Below are 23341 nucleotides of genomic sequence, written 5' to 3' on the forward strand. Positions count from 1 at the left end.
CAGGTCTTTGTCAAGGCATCCGCTGACCAGCAGGCCATAGAGAAGAGGAACGTCAGCATTTCAACTCTGAACCAAAAGTTTGGGTTTGCTATTTTTTGACACCCTTGGTCATGGGCCAAGTGTGATTCTCGAACTCTGAATGCTGACTTTGCCAAATCCATACAGGCCCTTTTCATCTCTCATGCTCAGGAAGTAGCAGCCACAGCTCAGGAGAGGATTTTTCATTTGCTCCTTTTCCATGGGGTGGGGAAAACTCAACACTTTTAATCTTGTCTTATTTTTATGCAAATTGGGTGGTCCAAAACAAGGAGAGTTATATCTGCACCCTCTCTTTAGCACAGATGGCCTGCAGGAGAATTTCCTGTCCTTAAAAGTAAAACTGAACATTTTTGGCAGTGCAACTGCAGGGAAGGCATTGTCTGCCACGTTTGCAGTTGAAGGCAGAGCTTGGGGGGGGGGGGTTGGGGGGCAGGAATGTTCAGCAGAGGGCAACCAAAATTATCAAGGGGCTGGAGCAACTCCCAGATGAGAAGTTAAAACATTTGGGGCTTTCTAGTTTAGGAGGGAAATGAGTAAGGGAGGACACGGTCAGGGGTACACGCATAGTGTAGAGAAAGTGGAATGCGATAAGTTTTTCATCCCTCCATAATACTAGAACCCAATGGGGCCATCCAATTGTGGGTTACTGGGTTGTTCTTGTTTTTATTTTGATTACAGTCGTACCTTGGAAGTTGAATGGAATCAGTTCCGGAAACCAAAACGTTCAGGAACTAAGCTACGGGTAATTAGAGCGACCTGGTTGTCGAGTCAAATGGACCCCTGCACTTGACTCCAAACTGAAGAAGATTCTAACCTCTGAAAAACTCTGCACAATTTTAACTGGCTTTGGGAATAATCCTAGGCCTGAGGACCCAGTTTCCAAGTATGAGAGCCTGCTCCAACAATTAAAACCCTATCTTTTTAATAACACAGAGAAAAGGCCAACTAAACCGATAACATCAAATAAACCCTGGTTTGATTACACCTGCTTTGAGGCAAAGAAAGCCCTGCAAAATGCTTACAAAGCCACCCTGACAGCCGAAAATTCTGTCAGACACCAAGCCTATCTTGCCGTCCGTGCCCTAAAAAAAGAGTATAAAGACCTAATACTCCACCAAAAGAATGCCTATACCAGAAAATGTTGGCTAGAATTAATTAGTGCAGCAAAAGCAAAAGATCAGACACTATTCTGGAAACTGGTAGCTTCTGGCACCCATAAAGCTATTTCCCCCTTAACCTCACAAATTCCCCCTAGCCTGTGGGTCTCATTCTTCCAATCTTTGTATGAGGACACTGAACCTCCACTACAGAATTATAATATAGAACAACTGGCTAAATGGCCGCCAGTTTCAGTAACTGAAATCATGTATAAACCAACTGAAAACGGCCAAAGCCCCAGGCTCAGACGGCATTACGCCAGAAATGATAAAAGCACAGGCGGATTGGTGGGCACCTTTCTTAGCCACCCTCTTCACTTACATAGATGACACTGGCCGCATCCCAAGGGAATGGGGAACAGCCATAATAGTCCCAATCTATAAAAGGCAACAGAGGGGACCCAGCGAATTATTGGCCGATTAGCTTATTAAATGTGATTAGTAAACTCTACTCAAAGCACCTCCTTAATAAGTTTACAGAATGGCTAGAGAATGAAGATATCCTGGCAATAGAACAAGCGGGCTTCAGACCCAGAAGGTCCACGACAGATCACTGCCTAACGTTACAACATCTCATCAACAAATACAAATCAGGAGGGCAGGCCTCACTATACGCTGCCTTCGTTGACCTAAAAGCAGCCTTTGATACAGTCTCCAGAACCAGACTCTGGGACAGACTACAGGGTACCAATATAGATAGAAGGCTCCTGCTCTTAATTCAGGCGCTGCACGCAAACACGGCTCTTAGAGTCAGGTGCAGCCGCCTAGGACACCTAACGGAACCTATTAAAACCTTCAAAGGAGTCAGGCAAGGGTGCCTATTGGCCCCTCTACTATTTAATTTCTATCTAAATAACTTAGTATCTGCACTCAATGACTCAGAACTCCACCGGCCGAAGCTTGCAAATCGGCATATTTCGGTCCTGCTATATGCTGATGATGCGGTAATTATAATAATATAATAATAATTTATTATTTATACCCCGCCCATCTGGCTGAGTTTCCCCAGCCACTCTGGGCGGCTCCCAATCACGTAATTAAAAACAATACAGGGCTGCCTTCAGATGTCTTTTAAAGATAGGATAGCTACTTATTTCCTTCACATCCGAAGGGAGGGTGTTCCACAGGGTGGGCGCCACTACCGAGAAGGCCCTCTGTCTGGTTCCCTGTAACCTTATTTCTCGCAATGAGGGAACCCCCAGAAGGCCCTCAGCGCTGGATCTCAGTGTCCGGGCTGAACGATGGGGGTGGAGACGCTCCTTCAGGTATACAGGAACGAGGCTGTTTAGGGCTTTAAAGGTCAGCACCAGCACTTTGAATTGTGCTCGGAAACATACTGGGAGCCAATGCAGATCTCTCAGAAACGGTGTTATGTGGTCCCGGCGGCCACTCCCCGTCACCATTCTAGCTGCCGCATTCTGGATTAATTGCAGTTTCCGGGTCACCTTCAAAGGTAGCCCCACGTACAGCGCATTGCAGTAGTCCAAGCAGGAGATAACTAGAGCATGTATCACTCTGGCAAGACAGTCCGTGGGCAGGTCTTAGCCTGCGTACCAGGTGAAGCTGGTAGACAGCTGCCCTGGACACAGAATTAACCTGCACCTCCATGGACAGCTGTGAGTCCAAAATGACTCCCAGGCTGCGCACCTGGTCCTTCAGGGGCACAGTTACCCCACTCAGGACCTGGGTGTCATTTGCATACTGATGAACACCTAGCCCAAACCCCCTGATGATCTCTTCCAACGGCTTCATATAGATATTAAAAAGCATGGAGGAGAGGACGGAACCCTGAGGCACCCCACAAGTGAGAGCCCAGGGGTCTGAACACTCATCCCCCAACACCACTTTCTGGACACGGCCCAGGAGAAAGGAGCGGAACCACTGTATAACAGTGCCCCCAGCTCCCAGCCCCTCTAGATGGCCCAGAACGATGTTATGGTCGATGGTGTCAAAGGCCGCTGAGAGATCCAGCAGAACTAGGAAACAGCTCTCACCTTTGTCCCTAGCCCGCCAGAGATCATCAACCAGCGCGACCAAGGCAGTTTCTGTCCCATGGTGAGGCCTGAATCCTGATTGGAAGGGATCCAAATGGTCCGCATCCTCCAGGCATGCTTGGAGTTGTTCAGCAACCACCCGCTCAATCACCTTGCCCAAGAATGGAAGATTTGAAACTGGGCAATAATTGGCCATATTGGCCGGGTCTAAATGTTTTTTTAAGAAGCGGTTTAATGACCGCCTCTTTCAGCGGGTCTGGGAAGGCTCCCTCACAGAGAGAAGCATTCACCACTCCGCAGAGCCCATCGCCCAGCCCTTCCCGGCTCGCTTTTATCAGCCAGGATGGGCAAGGATCAAGGAGACAGGTGGTTGGTTTCACTTGTCCATGCAGCCTGTCCACATCCTTGGAGGTAACAGATTGGAATTGATCCCATGTAACAGGACTAGACAGAACTCTAGCACTCTCCCGCCCTGGCCCTGCTCCCACGGTGGAGTCTACCTCCTTCTGAATCTGAGCGACTTTATCTGCAAAAAACTTTGCAAAAGCATTGCAGGAGATCTTGGGGTCCCTACCAGGCCCCGGTGGTGCAGGTGGTTCCGATAGATTGCAAACCACCTGAAAAAGTCTCCTGCTGCTGTTTTCTGCAGATGCAATGGAGGCAGCGAAGAAGGCCCTCTTCACCATCGCCATTGCCACTTGGTAGGCTCGACGTTGAGCTCTAGCCCGTGTCCAGTCTGATTCAGAGTGAGTTTTCCGCCACCGGCGCTCTAGCCGTCTCAATGATTGTTTCACCGCCCTCAGCTCCAGGGAAAACCACAGGGCTGTCCGGGCTCCATGCAATCGGAGAGGGCGCTTCGGAGCCAGACAGTCAATAGCCCTGGTTAACTCCGCATTTCAGCGGGCCACCAGGGAATCAGCTGAGAGGCCATCAGCTCTGGATAAAACATGGAGGCCATGCTTTCCACAAATTCCTGAGCGGCCCCTTGTAAGGTCGTGTCGGCATGGATGTTAAAATCCCCCAGGACAACCAAGCTAGGTGTCTCCAGGAGCATATCCGCCATGACCTGAAGCAGCTTCGGCAGGGAATCTTTGGTGCAGCGGGGAGGTCAGTACACCAAGAGGAATCCTGTACTGCCCCTATTGCCCAACTTCCAGAACATGCACTCAGAAAACTGGGTCTTCCCAATAGGATGCCTGGTGCAGACTAATGACTGTTGGGATACTGCCAGGGAGACAAAGGCCATCATGCCTCCACGTTGATTCCGGACGATCCATCGATCTCCCGTAGATACAGTATCAGTCAATTAGCGACACAAGCCTCAGAAATAGCTTGCCACATTCCAGGGCTTGTGCACGCTCTTTCAGCAGAGTTCGTACAACAAAAGATGCACTCAGGAGAGCATTATTTACAACTGTCAGGGAATCAGGAGCAGGAGCACTGGGGAGAGAGGATTGGGAGAGCGAAGGGGAAGAATCCGAGGGCAGCGTAGGGGAGTATGACAGTGGCCCGAGAGATTCCATGAGCTTCTCCAGTGAATCAGAAGATTCCCAGAAGGGGGCGCCGATGGTCAGGGCAAGGGGGGTCCCAGGGGGGACACACCAGAAACAAGGAGCCGGAGGGGAACCCCAAAGCAGCAGTGGAGGATCGGGACCAGTTTCCCCACCAGAGTGTAGTGGGGGGGAAGAGTCACATGTGTCAGGGGCAGTGTCTCCTCCAGAGAGGGAGTCAGGGCTGACCACGCCTCCAACGGAGGGGAGGTCAGTTGCAGCTAGCCCCCTCGAAGGGGGAAGCAGTGACAGCAGCAGTGGAACGGTCAGGAGGAAAGCTGCTGGCTGGGCGCGCGCGCCAAGTTCAAATGTGCAGGCGCGCGGAACAGCAGGAGACCCGGATGGGGAACCAGCTCCTAAAGCCCGCCGGAGGGAGGGAGAAGGCTCAGGGGAATCAGCGGGAGAAGAGGCTAGAAAGGGCGGAACCCCGGCGGGCAGGCGGACCCAGAGGAGGAAGGAGCAGCGGAGAAGGTGGAGCAAGGCTAGAATCTTAAATTGGTGTCAAGGGGGAGGAGACTCAGACGGAGCATCAGCAGTCTGACACTTGAGACGTGGAGCTGCGCGCTGCGGCTCTGGAAGTGAAACCGAACTTCAATAAAGACTTTTATACTTAACAACGAAGCAGCGTTGGTCCTTTGTGAGCTGGGACCTAGGGTAGCTCTGACAACAACTTTATTCAGCGTTGGTCAGAACAAAGAGAAAACATGACTACCTGCTTCGATGTTCAGGCGCAGAGAGAGAACAAAGGCAATACACTAAAGAGAAACTTCCTGTGAACAGGAAATACGCAGGCTGTGACACAACAACCTGCTCCCTTTTTAAGGTGGAACGGAAATATCCTAACATCGACTTCCTAAAAATCACTGCAACCCCCCCTCCCCACCCACATGACCTGGGTTCTTGTGCATAAGAGAAACCTGGTGGGCAAGCAGCGGCAAGGACAGGCCCATCTGCTTCCTCCAACCAGGTCTCTGGCACACATGCCAGGTCTAATCCTCCATCCACAATCAGGTCGTGGATGGCAGTGGTTTTATTCATCATTGACCTGGCATTGCACAGCAACACTTTCAGGTCATGTGGGTTTCCCTTGCTGATTCCAGTATCCTTCCGGTCAGGACCAGACCTGGAGGCAGGGATAGTCCTCAAACAATGACTAACCCTACCTCCTCGGTAATGACATGGTCTGGTCTTAGCGTAACTCCTCCTCCTGCCCGTGAGGGGATTCTTCTATCTAGAACCCCCATTGGACTCAAAAGAGCACTAAGAAAGCTCGCAGCATACTGTGAATCTGAATGTCTCAAAATCAACTATCAAAAGACCAAGATACTCGCTTTTGGGGGGAAACCAAAGCTTAGAAGCTGGGAACTCCAAGGCCATAAATTAGAACAAGTCACAAACTACAAGTATCTAGGAATGGTGGTACAGGCCTCAGGAACCAACAAACTACACATAAACTCCATTGGGAGTTCAGCGGAAAAAAACGCAAATTGTATCCTTAAATTCTTCAGAGCACAAGGGGGCTTCTTCATCCCCGCAGCTCTAAAATTATACAAGGCCAAAACTTTGGCACAACCCCTGTATGGTTCCTTTTTGGGTCCGCCTTCCTCTGCTTTCTCCCCCCTTGAGAGAGTTCAATCCAGGCTTCTTAGAGCTCTCCTCCATGTCCCCAGATGTGTCTCAAACGCATGGGTGAGATTGGAAACGGGGATGATGAGAGTGGAGGCTAGCATCTGCCTAACATCAATCTACAAATGGCTGACATTGAATCTGCTCCCCCGAGGGATAGCCCCATTGATCCTCTGTGACCAATTCCAGTCAGGTTGGCAGACTGCAATCATGAACACCCTCCAAAAACTGGGTTTTGCCCCTCAAGCCCTTCTAAGTCTGGGCTTGGGCCAGGCAAAAGATATGGTCAGGCAAAGAATATTAGACACTGAGAGACAACAGGACAGCGCAAGGTGCCCCGACTATAAAATTGGAGAAATAGAGAGAGAGATAGCCGCACCAGCAGCATATCTCTCCTTTCTCGTATCTAGAAATGCAAGGAGGGCCTTTACACTCACCAGAAGCTCAGCTCTTCCCTCACCGGTCCTGGACGGTTTTCTTTTAAAAGCCTCTTAGTCTGCCTCAGACTGTTTTCTTTTAGTTGCCTCACACGGGGCACCACTTGACGGAATCCATCCGTCATGAGATGGTGCACAGCATAGAAAAAAGACACAGAGAGCCAGCTATATTTTCAGGATGGTAAGAGCAGCTCCCTCGTCCGCTCTCCCCCGATTTTATTCTCCTTTGTTCTCCCCAGCCGCATGGCCATTTGCCAATGTCTCACCTTACCTCATCCGGTCATGGCTTTTGCTACGCCCATCACCATATAAGGTCAATACATTCTAATACATTGTAAGGCACAGAGTGTGAGTCAGCCGAGCTCAGGGGGCACCCTGCAGTATTACAAGCCTCTGCCATGGCTTTATGACTCCCACATGCCCTCTTTCTTTATTTTATTAATCAGAGTCATATATGTCAGTACCAATACGGTTATATTGAGCGCGATAAGCGACTCTTGTGAGGCCGGAAGCAGGCCGCGGACGGGAGAACCATGCAGTACATACAGAGATTAAAGAAGGAATACATTGTATACAGCAACACAAAATAACGCAAATAACTACTATTAGGATCACTAAAATCAATAAATGTCGAAGCCAACTTCCATCCGGAAGCCAAGAATATAACCATGCCCACGGATCAGTGGAAGGAGGGGGGGCAAATGGATTGTGGGCTACCATGGTTTCCATATGGTTGATCGTCACAGATATGCTAACATTATTATCAGGAATAAACATACAACAACGAGAATGAACAAGTCCACAAACCCCTCCTTTTGAGGCTAAAATCACATCTAAAGAATAACGATTCTGTAAGACCACCTCTCTCATTGCAGACACCTCTTGGTTGAGATTCTTCAAGGCTTTTATGGTATCATAATAAAGTTCATTCATTCAAGCTGCGGGTATAGAGTGGTATATAAATTCAATAATAAATAATTAAATAATATATTGAAGAGCAAAAAAAGAGGACAGCCTGAGGCACTGCCAGCCCGAGCTGGGAAAAGAGGTGTGCGGGGTTGCCACTGCCATGCCCCTTTCCCCAGCTCGGGCTGGCAGGGGCCATGACGGGCAGAGCAGCCCAATTCTGAGCCACCTGAGCCCGAGACCCCAACAACTCCCCCTCAACCTGGACATTTCCTTTAAAATGTAAAAAATCGCCCATATGTTGGTCCCCAAAAAGAGGACATGTCCGGGTTTCCCCAGACATATGGCAACCCTATATTGTTTTGTTTTTTTCCCAGATGATCTTTATTGAATTTTTAGTTACATACTATACATACACAGACATTATGTTTCACATTTGTTCTTGCTCTCCCGAGCTGACTTCCCTCCTTCCTTCTTCCGGCTTTTTTATGTCGTCTTTAACTTTTTGCATTGTCTTTGTCCATTTTATATATAATTGTTCTTCTTCAATTTTTTCCATAAAATGTCTGTCTGTAAACAAATAAATATTTCTATATATACAATTCTTGTTGTCTGTCTATATTCATTTACAAATATTGTTCAACAATAGTCCTAATATACATTTTTAATTCATTTTGATATTATTATCCAATAAATTTCTTGTGTTTTCCTGTTTTGAGGTTTATTTTAGTTCTACTGGTTTCCCTATTTTCTCTATATATAACATAAATTTTCCCCATTCTTTTTGATATGTTTCGTCACCCTGATGTCGAATTTTTGCTGTTAGTTTGGCTATTTCTAACCTTGTATTGCCACTCTTCTATTGTAGGCAATTTTTGCTGTTTCCACACCTGAGCCAGCAATAACCTCGCCGCTGTTGTTGTGTATAAGAACAGTTTCTGGTTATTCTTGTCAATATCCTCTCCCACCATTCCCAGCAGGAATGACTCTGTTTTTTTCAAAAACTTATACCTAAAAATCTTCTTTAATTCATTATATATATTTCCCCAATACATTTTCTTTTTTTTTTAAATACATATTTATTAAGGTTTTACAAAACAAAGAATTTCATCATTTCAAAATGCATCATTTCCATACATAAAGCTCAAGAAAAACAAAAATATATGACAGAAAAAAAAGAAAAGAAGAAAAATAGAAAAACAGAAAAAAGAAAAACACTCTTTCTTAAATTTATAAAGTTCCATGCCCCTCTGTCTTGACCTCCTCACATCCCCCTTTTTTGTGTTCCACTTTACTCCAATCAGATTCAGCAAATTCAAAACCTTGTTTCAACCATACTTAATGTTATATTCTAATTATTATGTCCCCATTTTCCATTTTTTTAATCCGTACCTCATCTTATAAAATATGACATAATATTGTTCTGTTCAAAACCCCTTATCCTTTTTTTCTTAGATTCTTCTTTTCACACACCTTTGACCAAAGTCACACAAACCCTGTTGCTTTTACTTCCCACATCCTATTGACACTCAAAGATTTTACAGTATTTTTGTAGATAGTCCTTAAACTTTTTCCAGTCCTGTTCCATCGATTCTTCTCCCTGGTCACGGATTCTGCCAGTCATTTCAGCCATCTCCATGTAGTCTATCACTTGCGTCTGCCATTCCTCCACGGTGGGTAGATCCTGTGTCTTCCAATCCCCAATACATTTTCACTATGTCACATGTCCACCACATGTGAAAGAAACTGCCTTCTTTCACCCCACACTTCCAACAGTTCTTATTTCCTGTTTTATACATCTTTGACAATTTCATTGGCGTGAGGTACCATCTGTACATCATTTTTAACAGATTTTCTTTTAACAATGTACAAGCTGTAAATTTTAGGCTGGTGTTCCATAATTTTATCCACTTTTCATACTCAATGTTGTGGGCTACATCTATTGCCCACTTAATCATGACACTTTTGATTTCTTCATCTTTTGTGTCCATTCTAGTAAATACTCATAGACCTTAGACAGTGTTTTTTTGTTATTTTGTAGTACTGCAGTTTCTAGTATTGATTTTGTTTGTTCATACCCTCTTGCTTTCTTATCTATTGAGAAGATGTCATTCATTTGATGGTATTCCATCCAACTTGATAATTTATCTTTTAATTCCTCATAAGGTTTGATCTTGATTACATTATTCTCTACCAATAACATGTCTCTATAGGTCAACCATTTTCCTTTCATATATAGTCTTTTCAGTGAAAATGCCTCTTGGGGTGACAGCCACCATGGTGTCTTCCTTACAAACCACTCTTTAGATCTTATCCAGACTTCAAATTGTGGTCTTTTTATGATGTGATTTAAAAAGTCCCGATGTACTCTGACTTTGTCATACCAAAGGTATGCATGCCACCCGTATCTGTTTCCGAACCCCTCGAGATCTAATATGTCCGTATTATTGAAGCTGAACCATTCTTTTAACCATGTTATACATGCAGCTTCATAATATATTTTGAGGTCCGGTAATGAAAAGCCTCCTCTTTCCTTTTTATCCTTTAAAAGTTTGAATTTTTTTCTAGGCTTTCCCCCCTGCCATACAAACCTAGAAATCACTTTTTGCCACTCATTGAATTGGCCTTGTCCTGTTATAACTGGAATAGTTTGAAATAAAAAGAGCATCTTCGGTAGGACACTCATCTTAATAGCTGCTATCCTTCCACAGAAGGATAGCTTCAGTCTGTCCCATATTTCCAATTTTGTTTTTACTTCTTTCCATGTTGTTTTATAATTATCCTTAAATAGGTTTGTATTTTTGGGGGAAAGCCAAACACCCAGATATTTTATTTTCTTTACCCTTGTTCTTTCTGTTTTGCTTTGTAATTGGTCTAATTGTTCCTCATTCATGTTTTTTACCATCATTTTTGTTTTACTTTTATTAATTTTTTTTAAGAATATAATTTTTATTAAAATTTTCCATTATATCAATTCCAATATCAAACAATTTTCACAAATTTCAATTTTTGGACTTCCATCAGCTTCTCTGTCAATCATCCATATTTACCCATTTTTACACATTTTCTAAATTTAATATTGCATTTTAATATTACTTTTACAATCCTCTTTCTGTTTAACAATACTCCTCTCCCTTTCACAAAGCCTCTTTAAATCCCACTAGCGTTGTTTGTTCATCACATATAGTTTTCAGATATTCTGTAAATTTTCCCCAGTCCTTGATGAACTTGTGGTCCCGTTGATATCTAATCTTCCCAGTTAGTTTGTCCAATTCTGCATAGTCCATAAGTTTCATTCTCCATTCTTCAAGAGTCGGTATTTCTTCCTGTTTCCATTTTTGGGCCATTAATATTCTTGCTGCTGTTACTGCGTATTGAAAGAATTTATTGTCCCTTCTATTTATTTCACTTCCTATTATTCCTAACAGAAAGGCTTCTGGTTTCTTTACAAATGTGTATTTCAGCATCTTCTTCAATTCATTATATATCATTTCCCAGAAACCTTTCACTTTCTTACACTCCCACCACATATGATAAAATGTTCCTTCTTTTTCTTTACATTTCCAACACTTATTGCATGTCTTATACAATTTTGCTAACTTAACCGGTGTGATATATCATCTATATACCATTTTCATAATGTTCTCTTTTAACGCAGTACATGCTGTAAATTTTATATTTACATTCCATACTTTTTCCCAGTCATCCAATTGTATATTATATCCAAAATCTTTGGCCCAATGTATCATCACCGACTTTACTTCCTCATCCATCGTTTGCCACTCCAACAACATTTTACACATTTTTGACAATATCTTATAATCACTATTTATTATCTCTGTTTGAAATTTTGATTCTGTTTCTGCATATCCACTCTCTTTAAAATCCTTTTTGAACATTTCGTTTACCTGAAAATAATGCAAGCAGTCAAACACATATTCTTTTACTTGTTCATATGGCTTCATTTTCCATTTTCCTCCTTCTTTAATTATTAATTCTCCATATGTAATCCAATTCCCTCTCATATTGATTTTCTTTACGCTCATAATCTCTAATGGAGACAACCAGTGTGGAACTTTAGGTTCTAATATATTTTTATACCTATCCCATATTTCTATTAAAGATCTCCGGAAGATATGATATTCAAAACCCTTATGGCTTTTCTTCTTATCCAACCATAAATACGCGTGCCATCCAAATCTGTTATCAAATCCTTCTAAATCTAACAATTTGTTATTTTTTAATTTTATCCATGCTTTTAACCAACAGAGACAGGACGCTTTGTAATATAATTTCAAGTCTGGCAGGGCAAAGCCTCCTCTTTCTTTCGCATCTGTTAATAACTTGAATTGTATTCTTGGCTTTTTACCCTGCCAAATGTATCTTGAAATTACTCTTTGCCACTCTTTAAAAATCACAGTCCCTTTGATTATAGGAATCATTTGAAATAAAAATAACATCTTTGGAAGTACATTCATTTTAATCGTTGAGATTCTGTGAGGAGAACCTGAGCTTACAGGGTTAAACAGCTCAGAGTGTACGCCCTGCCTACAAATTGGGAGGAGGGGGGAGACACGTCATATCCGAGAGTCTCCAGCCTTTGTTCTTTCTCTCTACTTTCGCTTTTGAGGAGAGAGGACGTGTTTTCATGATGCTGTTCGCTGTGATAGACAATGGATAGTCTGCTGTAAATAAAAACTGCTTCTAGCTGCTAATATCCTGAGTGGATTTTATTTAAGCACACTGAAGAACGCATTGGAGCTTGCAGCTTTCTCTTGCTGCTCGTTAAACTCTGCGTTTGCTCAGAGCCTTTGGAATGTGGCCTTTGAAGTCCGGAGGCCCAGCAGAACTGCGCAGCCGAAGCGGGCTGGACGCCAAGGCTTATCTGAGCAATTAACATTCTTCAGGTTATGAGAGACAGTAACTGCAATTAGAAGAAGCTGCTTTGATGCCTGCTGTGTGCTTAAAGAGGCTGTGAAAGTTGAGACGCTGCTGGAAGAAAAGAAATCCTGCTTTGAGGCTTTGCCTGGGAGAAAGCAGGGAGGCTGGCTGCAAGCTGTGTGCTGCAAAGGGACGCCGGAGGCCTATCCTCGGAGCTGGTTTGGTACGTGTGAGTACTCCAAGGCCCCAAGGGGGGACTGGGGGAGGAGATGGCTGAGCTCCAGGACTTTTATGATGTCCCGTTTGAAAAGCTCACAACCCAGTCCTGGGATATCTGGGTTAGGAGAGTAAGGGGGTGGTTTTTGGCCACAGGGCTCTGGAGTATAGCCCAGAAGGAGCCAGCCCCACCCATGCCAATTGCTACTGAAGATGACGCAGCAGACCTGGAGGCTGCTTTGCTGGAAGATAGAGAGCAAAGAATGCACAGAGAGCTCTGCATGTTGAGAGCAAGCACGGACGCTTTCCTGTTGCCCCACCTGGAGGGCGTTGAGTCGGCTCAGGCCGCCTGGCAGGTGCTGAGGAGTCTGTGTGAAAGCTCAGCAGGAGCCCAGGGCTGGGAAAAAGCCGAAAGCAGGGAGGAAGCCGAGAGCCCAGTGGGGGCTGCTGGCCATGTTCCTGAAGTTACAGCTGGGAGTAGCTGCTTTGTCTCCGAGGGGCCGTGTGATGTAGAGGCCCGCAACCAGAGTGCTGGGGAGCGTGCAGGCCCAGGCTGTGCACCCAAAGGTGGGGGTGCTGGGAACAAAGGAATGGCTGAAGAGGGAGCTGTGAGAGCTTTTGCTTCCCGTCGCTGTTATCGCTGTGGCTCCCCCTCCCATCTGGTGAGAGAATGTCCAGTGGAGGCACAGGAACAGCCGAAGGCCGTCTCCCATAGCAACCAGATAAAGGGCTCTTCTTCAAAGCGTGGGAAAGGCAAGCCGAAGGCAGCTGGCAGAGACACTGAACATAAACATTTGGCAGCCTCTATGGCTGTAGTCAAGAGTTGTCAACAGGATGCTGTGCTGGCTTTTGTCATAGACTCAGGTGCTTCTCATCATTTGGTGCCATCTAGAGAATTCCTGGAGAACTGCACCTCTGTAACTTCTGGGAAGACTGTCTGTTTAGCAGATGGGACTCGACACCCACTCAGGCAGACTGGCTCACTGTTTTGTTCTTTCTTACAGGATTCAATCCAAGCTTTTGTTGTCCCGGGACTGTCGTGCGCGTTGCTGTCTGTCAGCGCCCTTCTTGCTGAGAACTACAAAGTGTGTTTTGAGAACAATAGGTGTTCTATTTCTAAGAATGGACAGCAACTAGTCAGTGTTGAATGTAAAGACAGGTTGTTTGTGATAGATGCTTCTTTTGCAGGTACAGGTGACACGGAGGTGGCTCGAGCACAGTGTGCCAACGTTCCAGTTCATGATGCGTGTGCTCACTTATGGCACCGTCGCATGGGTCACGTATCCTGGGGGTCAGTGAAGAAGATCCCAGAGTGTACGCAAGGGTGCAAAATGAAATCATGTGCTAAGTTTCTAGATTGCAGAGCGTGCAAGTCCGCAAAGGTGAAAACGTGCACATACCCAAGGTCTGAGAGGGTGACCACTAGGGCTTTTCAATTAATTCATGCAGATTTGTCAGGTCCGATGTCTGTGACCAGTATGGGCGGAGCCAATTATGCGCTGGTTCTGATTGATGACCATACACGGAATTCCTGGACCTTCACGATCCGACACAAAAATGAAGCTGCGCCGCTAATCAAAGACTGGATTGCGGCTGTGGAACTGCAGTTTTCCACATGGGTGCAAAACTTTCAGAGCGATCGCGGTGGGGAGTTCACCGGGTCTGCACTGCAAAGTTTCTTCCGCAAAAAGGGGATTCAACACAGATTGTCCTCTCCGCACTCTCCCCAACAGAACGGGATTGCGGAAAGACGGAACAGGACTCTAGGGGAGATGTCCGCAGCTCTTTTGTTTGATGCCGGGCTCCCACAGCGCTTTTGGGGGGAGGCTTGGCGAACGGCCAACTTTATTCTCAACAGGTTGTTCAATTCAGTGGTAGGTGACACACCGTACTTCTTGCTGCATGGAAAGAAGTCGAAAGTGCACTACTTCCGCGTTTTTGGCTGTGAGGCTTGGGTCCTCATACCAAAGGCCAAATGCAAGAAAGGTGAACCCAAGTCCCAAAAGATGATTTTCTGTGGGTATGAGCCAGGGACTAAGGGGTGGAGGTTTGCTTATCCGTCAGGGAATCAGTCCAGGATTCTGCTCAGCAACAGTGCTGAATTCTGTGAGCAGAGTGGCTGGACACGGGTTCATGGGAAGCCTGACATCCTGTCAGAGAGTCTGTTTGACTCTGCCGATGAAGGAGAGGAAGAGGTTGAACCTGCTACTGAGGCTCAGAGTTCAGACCCAGTGCAGGCAGAGGGGAGAACTTCTCCCAAGGCTGTGAAGATTGAGCAACACAGTGCTCCATCTTCCCCCACAGGTTCGGCTGAGAAGTCCAGAAGGCGCAGTAAGTCAGAGGGGGAGCTCTCTGATGCCAAGGACGTTCTGGCTGGCCCCAGTGGGTCAGAGGGGGTTCCTGAAGTAGTGCTGCGCTGTTCAGCTCGGACGACCAAGGGGAAACCTCCTGAAAGGTTTGCCGTCACTAGCGTATGGGTCGGAATGGCACAGTGTGAACCCGAGAGTTTTGAAGATGTTCAGAAACTGCCTCAGGAAGAAGCCAGGAAATGGCATGAGGCGATGCAGAAGGAAATGAACTCAATGGAGTCTCTAGGTGTGTTCTCCCTCACGAGTTTGCCAGTGGGAAACCGGGCCGTGGGTAGCCGCTGGGTTTACTGTCTTAAGCCCACAGCGACAGGAGAACCGCAGTATAAGGCCAGATTAGTGGCGAGAGGATTCACGCAGCGCAGGGGGTTGCATTATACGGAAACATATGCTCCCACCTGTAGGAGTGAATCTCTACGTTTGCTCTTGGCCATTGCTGCACAGAGAGGGTTGCTGGTGCATCATTTTGATGTGGATGTTGCTTACGTGAACTCAGACCTCCAGGAGGATTTGTACATGCTTCCTCCTCCAGGGTTTGAGGGCAATGAGCAAGGTACTGTGTGGAAACTTCACAAGTCAATTTACGGCCTGAAGCAGTCGGCCAGGAATTGGAACTTGTGCCTGAATGAAGCTTTGGAGAAGCTAGGTTTCAGGAAGAGTCTTGCTGACAGTTGCCTGTTCCTTAGAGGATCAGGAGACTCACAGGAATTGGTGTTATTTTTCGTTGATGACATCATCCACATTGGAAAGGCAGACAAACAGGTGCAGAAGTTTGCCAAAGAGCTTGGGAAGCGGTTTCAGCTCAAGAACCTGGGTGCAGTAAAGATCTACCTAGGCGTGCAGATAGCGAGAACTGAGGATGGTAGCTTCTTGCTCAGTCAGAAAGGCAAGATTGAGCAGTTGCTTGAGAAGTTCAGAATGTCCGATTGTGCAGGAGTTCGGACACCCATGGAGACGAACTTCGTGAAAGATAGCCAGCAAGCAGAAAGTGCCGAGTTTGAGAATGCTGAGCTCTTTCAGTCAGCTCTAGGTAGTCTGTTGTATCTGTCCCAATGGAGCAGACCAGACATTGCCTTTGCTACCAACCTGCTAAGTAGGGAAGCGTCAAGGCCCAGTGTGAGTGTTTGGCACGGTATCAAGCGGGTACTGCGCTACCTGCAGCATACCAGAGACTTCTGTCTTAAGCTGCCAGCTGAAGGTGAGGCGAAGCTCACATGCTATGCGGACAGTGACTGGGCGAATTCACAGGACCGCAAGTCTGTGTCTGGGTTGGTGGTAAAGTTTGGGAAGTCACTAGTTGGGTGGAAGTCCCGGAAGCAAAGTCTCATTGCGCTGTCTTCTACTGAGGCTGAATTCAGTGCACTGTCTGATTTGTGCCGGGAACTAGAGTTCTATAGATGCTTGGTGCAAGAGATCTATGGGGATTGTAGCTTGCCCATCACGGTTTGGGAAGACAATCAACCTTGTTTGAAATTGGCTGAATCTGCGCAATTTAAGGCCAGAACCAAGCATCTGGACATACGCTTCCAAAATGTGTGTCAGAGTGTTCAGTCAGGTTTGATTCGGCTGAAGTATTGTGCCAGTCACAATAACTTGGCCGATGGATTTACCAAACCTTTTAGCTTCCAGCGTCATGGGGAGTTTTGTGGTGATTTGGAGTTGGGGGTAAGTTCTGTACATACTTTCCCCACAGTAGTGCAGGGCGAGAGGGGGTGTGAGGAGAACCTGAGCTTACAGGGTTAAACAGCTCAGAGTGTACGCCCTGCCTACAAATTGGGAGGAGGGGGGAGACACGTCATATTCAAGAGTCTCCAGCCTTTGTTCTTTCTCTCTACTTTCGCTTTTGAGGAGAGAGGACGTGTTTTCACGATGCTGTTCGCTGTGATAGACAATGGATAGTCTGCTGTAAATAAAAACTGCTTCTAGCTGCTAATATCCTGAGTGGATTTTATTTAAGCACACTGAAGAACGCATTGGAGCTTGCAGCTTTCTCTTGCCGCTCGTTAAACTCTGCGTTTGCTCAGAGCCTTTGGAATGTGGCCTTTGAAGTCCGGAGGCCCAGCAGAACTGCGCAGCTGAAGCGGGCTGGACGCCAAGGCTTATCTGAGCAATTAACATTCTTCAGATTCTACCCCAAAAAGAGAGTTTCATCCTTCGCCATACCTCCAAATCTTTTTTAATTCCGTTCCACACTGGTATGTAATTATTTTGAAATAAATCAATATTTTTAGAAGTTAACCATATTCCCAAGTATTTCACCTTCTTCACAACTTCAATCCCTGTTTCTTGTTGCATTGTTTCTATTACATTATGGTCCATATTTTTTACAATTACTTTTGTTTTTTTCTTATTTAGTATAAACCCGGCTACCTTACCAAATTGATAATCTCCTTCAGTACCTCATTTAGACTTTTTAATGGATCTTCTATCGTTATTACCAAATCATTGGCAAAGGCTTTAACTTTATATTCATTCTGTTTTTTTTTATATAAATATTTATTAGAGTTTTCAATTTTATAAAAACAAAAAAGAAAAAGAAGGGGAAAAATATTAAAAACAAATCAATATTTCCTTGACTTCCTCATACCTCCCCTTCTTGTTTTCTAGTTCAAATTGTTTATCCAGCAAATCCTAATCTCTTAACATTCCATTTAACTAACACCTTATTTTCCAATCAAATGATATATTTTTGCGAGCTTGACTGGTGTCATGTACCACCTGTATATCATTTTCATAATATTCTCTCTTAGGGCATTACATGCCGTAAATTTCATACCGGTGGTCCACAACTGTTCCCAGTCAGCAAACATAATGTTATGTCCAACATCTTGTGCCCATTTAATCATAGCTGACTTAACCGTTTCATCCTGTGTATTCCATTTCAGCAGCAAGTTATACATTTTTGACATGATCTTAGTTTTGGGTTCTAGCACTTCTGTTTCTAATTTAGATTTTTCCACCTGGAAGCCAATTTTCTTGTCCAAATTATAAGCCTCCATTATCTGAAAATAATGAAGCCAGTCCTGCACTTTATTTTTTAGTTTCTCAAAGCTCTGCAATTTCAGTCTATCTCCTTCTTGTTCCAAAATTTCCCAATATTTCGGCCATTTGGCCTCCATATTGAGCTTTTTTGGGGCTTTCGCTTCCATTGGTGACAACCACCTTGGGGTCTTATTTTCCAATAAATCCTTGTATCTGATCCAAACATTATACAAAGATCTCCTAACAATATGATTTTTAAATGCTTTATGTGCTTTAACCTTGTCATACCACAAATATGCATGCCATCCAAAAACGTTGTTAAAACCTTCTAAGTCCAAAATGTCTGTGTTTTCAAGAAGCAGCCAGTCTTTCAACCAGCAGAATGCTGCTGATTCATAGTAAAGTTTAAAGTCTGGCAGGGCAAATCCACCCCTTTCTTTTACATCAGTTAAAATCTTATATTTTATCCTGGGCTTCTTGCCCTGCCAGACAAATTTAGAAATGTCTTTCTGCCACTTCTTAAAACAATCCATCTTATCCACAATTTGCAATGTTTGAAACAAAAACAACATTTTAGGCAATACATTCATCTTTATAGCTGCAATTCGACCCATCAAGGAAAGCTTCAAATTTGACTATATTTCAAGATCCTTTTTCACTTCTAACCAACATTTCTCATAATTATTTTTAAATAAATTCCCATTTTTAGCTGTCATATTAATCCCCAGATATTTCACTTTCTTCACCACAGTCAAACCTGTTTCATTCTGAAATTTCTCTTTTTCAAACAGTGTTAAGTTTTTCTCTAAAACCTTAGTTTTGGACTTGTTCAATTTGAATCCTGCCACCTGACCAAATTCTTGAATTAATTCTAAAACTCTTTTGGTACTAGATTCTGGCTCCTGTAACGTCAAAACTAGGTCATCTGCAAATGCTCTCAGTTTATACTGTTTGGCTCCGACCTGTATACCTTTAACCAGCCGGTCCCTTCTAATCATGTTCAGCAAAACCTCCAGGACCGATATAAAAGTAAAGGGGAAATTGGGCACCCTTGTCTTGTCCCTTTTTCTATCTTAAATTGTTCCGTAACCACATTATTTACAATTAGTTTAGCCTTTTGTTCAGAGTATATTGCACTTATACCATTTTCAAAGCCTTGGCCTACCCCCATACCCTGTAAGTTCTTTTTCATAAAACTCCAAGAAATGTTGTCAAAGGCTTTCTCCGCGTCCACAAATATCAAAACAGCTTTAGTATTTATATTCACATCTAACTTTTCCAAGATGTCAATTACATTCCTCAAGTTATCAGATATATGTCTTCCCGGTAGAAAGCCCGCTTGGTCCTTATGTATCTCTTCAATCAATACTCTTTTCAATCTCTTGGCCAAAATATCAGCAAAAATTTTGTAATCCACATTTAATAAGGATATGGGACGGTAGTTTTTAAGTTGAGTCTTTTCAGTCTCTGTTTTCGGTATAAGTGTAATGTAAGCCTCTTTCCACGATTCTGGTGCCCTTTTCCCTTCCAAAATCTCATTGCAGACTTCCTTCAGAGGTTGGATTAACCAGTCCTTCAAAGATCTATAGTATCTGGAAGTCAACCCATCCGGTCCCGGAGATTTGCCCAATTGCATATTTAAAATGGCACCTTCTATCTCCTGGTCTGTTATTTTGCAGTTCAATAGTATTTTACTTTCCTGTGAAATTTTTTGTAATCCATTTGTTTTCAAAAATCCATCAATGTCCCTTTCATTCTGTGGCCCTTGTGCATATAATTGCTTGAAGTACTTCTGGAAACAATTTCTAATCTCATTTGGATTGTTTATATCTTTTCCTTCTACTTCCAGGTTTGTAATTGTGTTTAATTTTTGTCTTTTTTTCAGTTGCCAAGCTAATAATTTCCCACATTTATCCGCCAATTCAAATGTCTTCTGTCTCATTTGTTTAATTTTCCATTCTATTTCCTGATTCATCAATTCCATATATTGTGTTTGATAGATCTTTATTTCTCTCAAAATCTCTTGTGACTTTGGCTTGGCTCTCAATTTTTTCTCACCTTCTTTAATTTTCTCCAAAATTTTATCTTTTTTCTCATTTTGCCTTCTCTTTTTTAATGCATTCTGTTGTATCAAAAACCCTCTCATCACGGCTTTACTTGCGTCCCAGATTACTCTTTTTTCCACATTTGTTGGCAAATTTAATTCAAAATAGTCTCTTAAAGTCTTTTGGGCCTTATTGTATACTTCTTCATCTCTAAATAAGGTGTCATTCATCCTCCATCTAAAGGTGCCGGTTATTGTTTGCTTCATCTCCATCTTTACAGCATTATGGTCAGAGCAAGTTTTAGGGCAGATCTCCACTTTTTTTATCTTTGGTGCCATTCCTCTAGTAATCCAAATTTGGTCGATTCTGGTCCATGTCATCTTGGCTTCAGAGAAAAATGTTTCCTCTCTCTCCAGGGGGTTCTTAGTTCTCCAAATATCAATCAAGTCCATGTTGTCAGTCATTTCGAAAAAGGTTTTTGGTAGTCTACCATCTTTAGTGACTACCTGTTTTTGCGCCTTGTCCATATTAGTAGATACAACTCCATTCACGTCTCCCATCAGGATTATATTGTAGTCCATAAAGTCCATAAGGGTCTCATGCAACTTCTTAAAAAATTCCGACTTCCCCTCATTCGGTGCATACACACCTACTATCAAAATTTTCTCTCCTTGAAACTGAATTTCAATTGCCAAATACCTTCCTTGTTCATCTTTGAGGATAAATTTCCGTGAAAATTTCTCCTTTGCATATATCACCACTCCTCTCTTTTTAACTTTGTCAGATGAAGTAAACTCTTGCCCTAATCTTTTATTAACGAGTATTTTCCTGTGTAGCCTCGTTACATGTGTTTCCTGTAAACAAATCAAGTCCAATTGTTCTTTTTTTAATATATGAAAAACACCTTTTCTCTTTCTAGGGGAATTCAGTCCATTACAATTCCAACTTAGAAGTTGCAGAGACATGATTAGTTAATTAGTTTTCCCTCCCACTGCCCCAAGTTGTTGTTCTTCTTCTGTCGGTAGCTTGTCTCTCCCTGAGCCGGGGAGTCCAGATAATAAGTTTGCTATGTCCAAAAGTCCTTTTCCTGACACCGATGGGTCCTCACCAGATTCCACTTCCTTCTGTAGGTCCTCTTCGTGGTCTTTCAGAAACTTGTCCTTGTCGTTTACTGTCCTTATTCTTATTTTCTTTCCTCTGTATTTAAAAGACAGACCTTGGGGGAATTCCCACCTGAAGATTATTCTGTTTCTTCTCAACAAAACAACCAGATCTCTGTAGTAGGCCCTTACATCCAAAATATGTTTAGGTATATCTTTGAAGATTTCCACAAAAGTGTCTTCAATTTCCAGAGTTCTTTGATAGTGCAAGTTCAAAATTTTATCTCTTTCTTCCTTTGTTTTTAAAGTAATCAAACAATCTCTTGCTTTGTTCTTTCCTTGTCTTCTGCCAAGTCTAAATGCACTCACTATCTTGAATTCTTCTTCCCCCAAGTCCTTTTGCCAAAATTGTAGCAATTCCTTTGTGAGAAATTCTGCCAAATTATCTTTCTCACTTTCTGGCACGCCTCTGATTCTTAAATTCCTCTCCTTTCTTTGTAGTTCTATCATGGACAGTGTCAAATCATGCTCTTCTAACTTTTTATATACCGGTGGAATCTTTTCCTGGGCAGCAGTTGCAATTTCCTTAGCCTCTTCAGCCAGCTTTCTAGTTGAGGCCGATTCCTCCAGTAGTTTTTCAACAGACTGTGTATTAGAATTCACCTTTTTTCCTAATTCATTAATACTTGAAATATTCAAATCAATTTTTGCTGAAGCCTCAGCTACTTGTCTATTTGTCTCTTCCACCTTATTAGCCAATTTCTCCAAAGATGCATCAATCTTGCCCAATGCTTGAGCCAAAAGATCTTCAGTTGACATAACTTTTGGTTTTACCTGTGGGGCAGCAGCTCCTACTGTACCCGCTGCACCAGCTATTGAAGGCCTTCTCTGATGTGTAGTATCAGTCTTGTATTGTCTACCGGACCTGGTAGTCTTATCCTGTATCAACTCTGTTTTCCCTTTTTCATCTGCCATAACACTCTCATACACTCCCAAGGTCAGTCCCACGCTTAGAGAGTTTGTTTTGAGAAGAAATTTTCCACAGCAGTTACTTATTGACTAAAATGTCATTGCAACATAGTAACCTCTAGGGGTCACAATTCTAACTTCTTATTGCAACTTTATAACAAGTATAGTCCTGGTAAATTCCCAGTATCTCTAATATCAAATTTTCAGAGTCCTAAAAAGTTACTTTAATTTCCAATATAGTTCTGTCAACACTGTATCCTTTGCCGAGCTAAATCAAACTTTTTTTACTCTTGCAGTTTGACAGTTCCCTCTGATCGGCTTCCCTGTCATAGGCAGTCCGTTCCCAGGTTTTAAAGTCAGCAGATATACTTTAAATTTTTCTTTCCTTGCAGGACAAATATCTTTCAGATCTCACCCCACTGTTCCTGCAAACAGAGGGGAAAATTTCCTTTTTGGTGCTGGATTTTAATCCTTTCAAAAACACGTCTTTCTCAGTCACAGCTTTACAATCTCTTTGCTTTGATCTGTTAACAGTCCGGAAAGGCAGACTTCCTGTTTTTACCTTTCCCGTTTCGGTGCCAAATTCTTAAAAAATTTCTTCCAAATATATGTCAAAATCCTACTCACGGGTAGTTATTTTCGAGTCCAATTGTCCAGTGAAGAAATCAGCGCTCTCCGACCCTGGTTATGCAGCTTCACTCCGCGGAGACGGGTAAACAGCTCTCAGCTCCGCGCCGCTCACGCCCGGTCCGTTCCGGAGCCTTTAAAAAGGCTCCTTTGCAGTGGGGGGGGGGCAAATGGAGCCTGCCGAGCCTTCAGCTCACAGGCTTCCCCACCTGTGATTTTTTTCGGGTCCCCGCTTCGCCGTAGCGGTAGAACCCTAGCTCCACGAAGCCGATTTCCTCCGGAGATCAGAGGAAATCCGCCATTACGGTCGCTGGCGCTGACCGGAAGTCAACTTTATATTCATTCTGACCTACTGTCACCCCTTTTTATTAGTCTATTTTGTCTAATTGAGTTCAAAAGGACTTCCAGGACCATTATAAATAACAGTGGCGAGAGAGGACATCCCT

General features: G+C 43.7%; 1 long non-coding RNA gene across 2 annotated transcripts in view; it reads left to right on the plus strand.

The window, feature by feature from the left end:
- Window positions 1–2933: 2933 nt before the first annotated feature.
- LOC310753875 overlaps window positions 2934–23341 on the plus strand; it is a 414572-nt gene continuing 394164 nt past the window's right edge. For both annotated transcript variants that reach the window (XR_014543479.1, XR_014543480.1), the window contains exons 1-2: window positions 2934–3087; window positions 3123–3403. This is a non-coding gene — a long non-coding RNA (uncharacterized lncRNA). The remainder of the gene's footprint in view (window positions 3088–3122; window positions 3404–23341) is intronic.

This window comes from Podarcis filfolensis, assembly GCF_964270895.1.
Source record: "Podarcis filfolensis genome assembly, chromosome: W".
NCBI lineage: Eukaryota > Metazoa > Chordata > Lepidosauria > Squamata > Lacertidae > Podarcis > Podarcis filfolensis.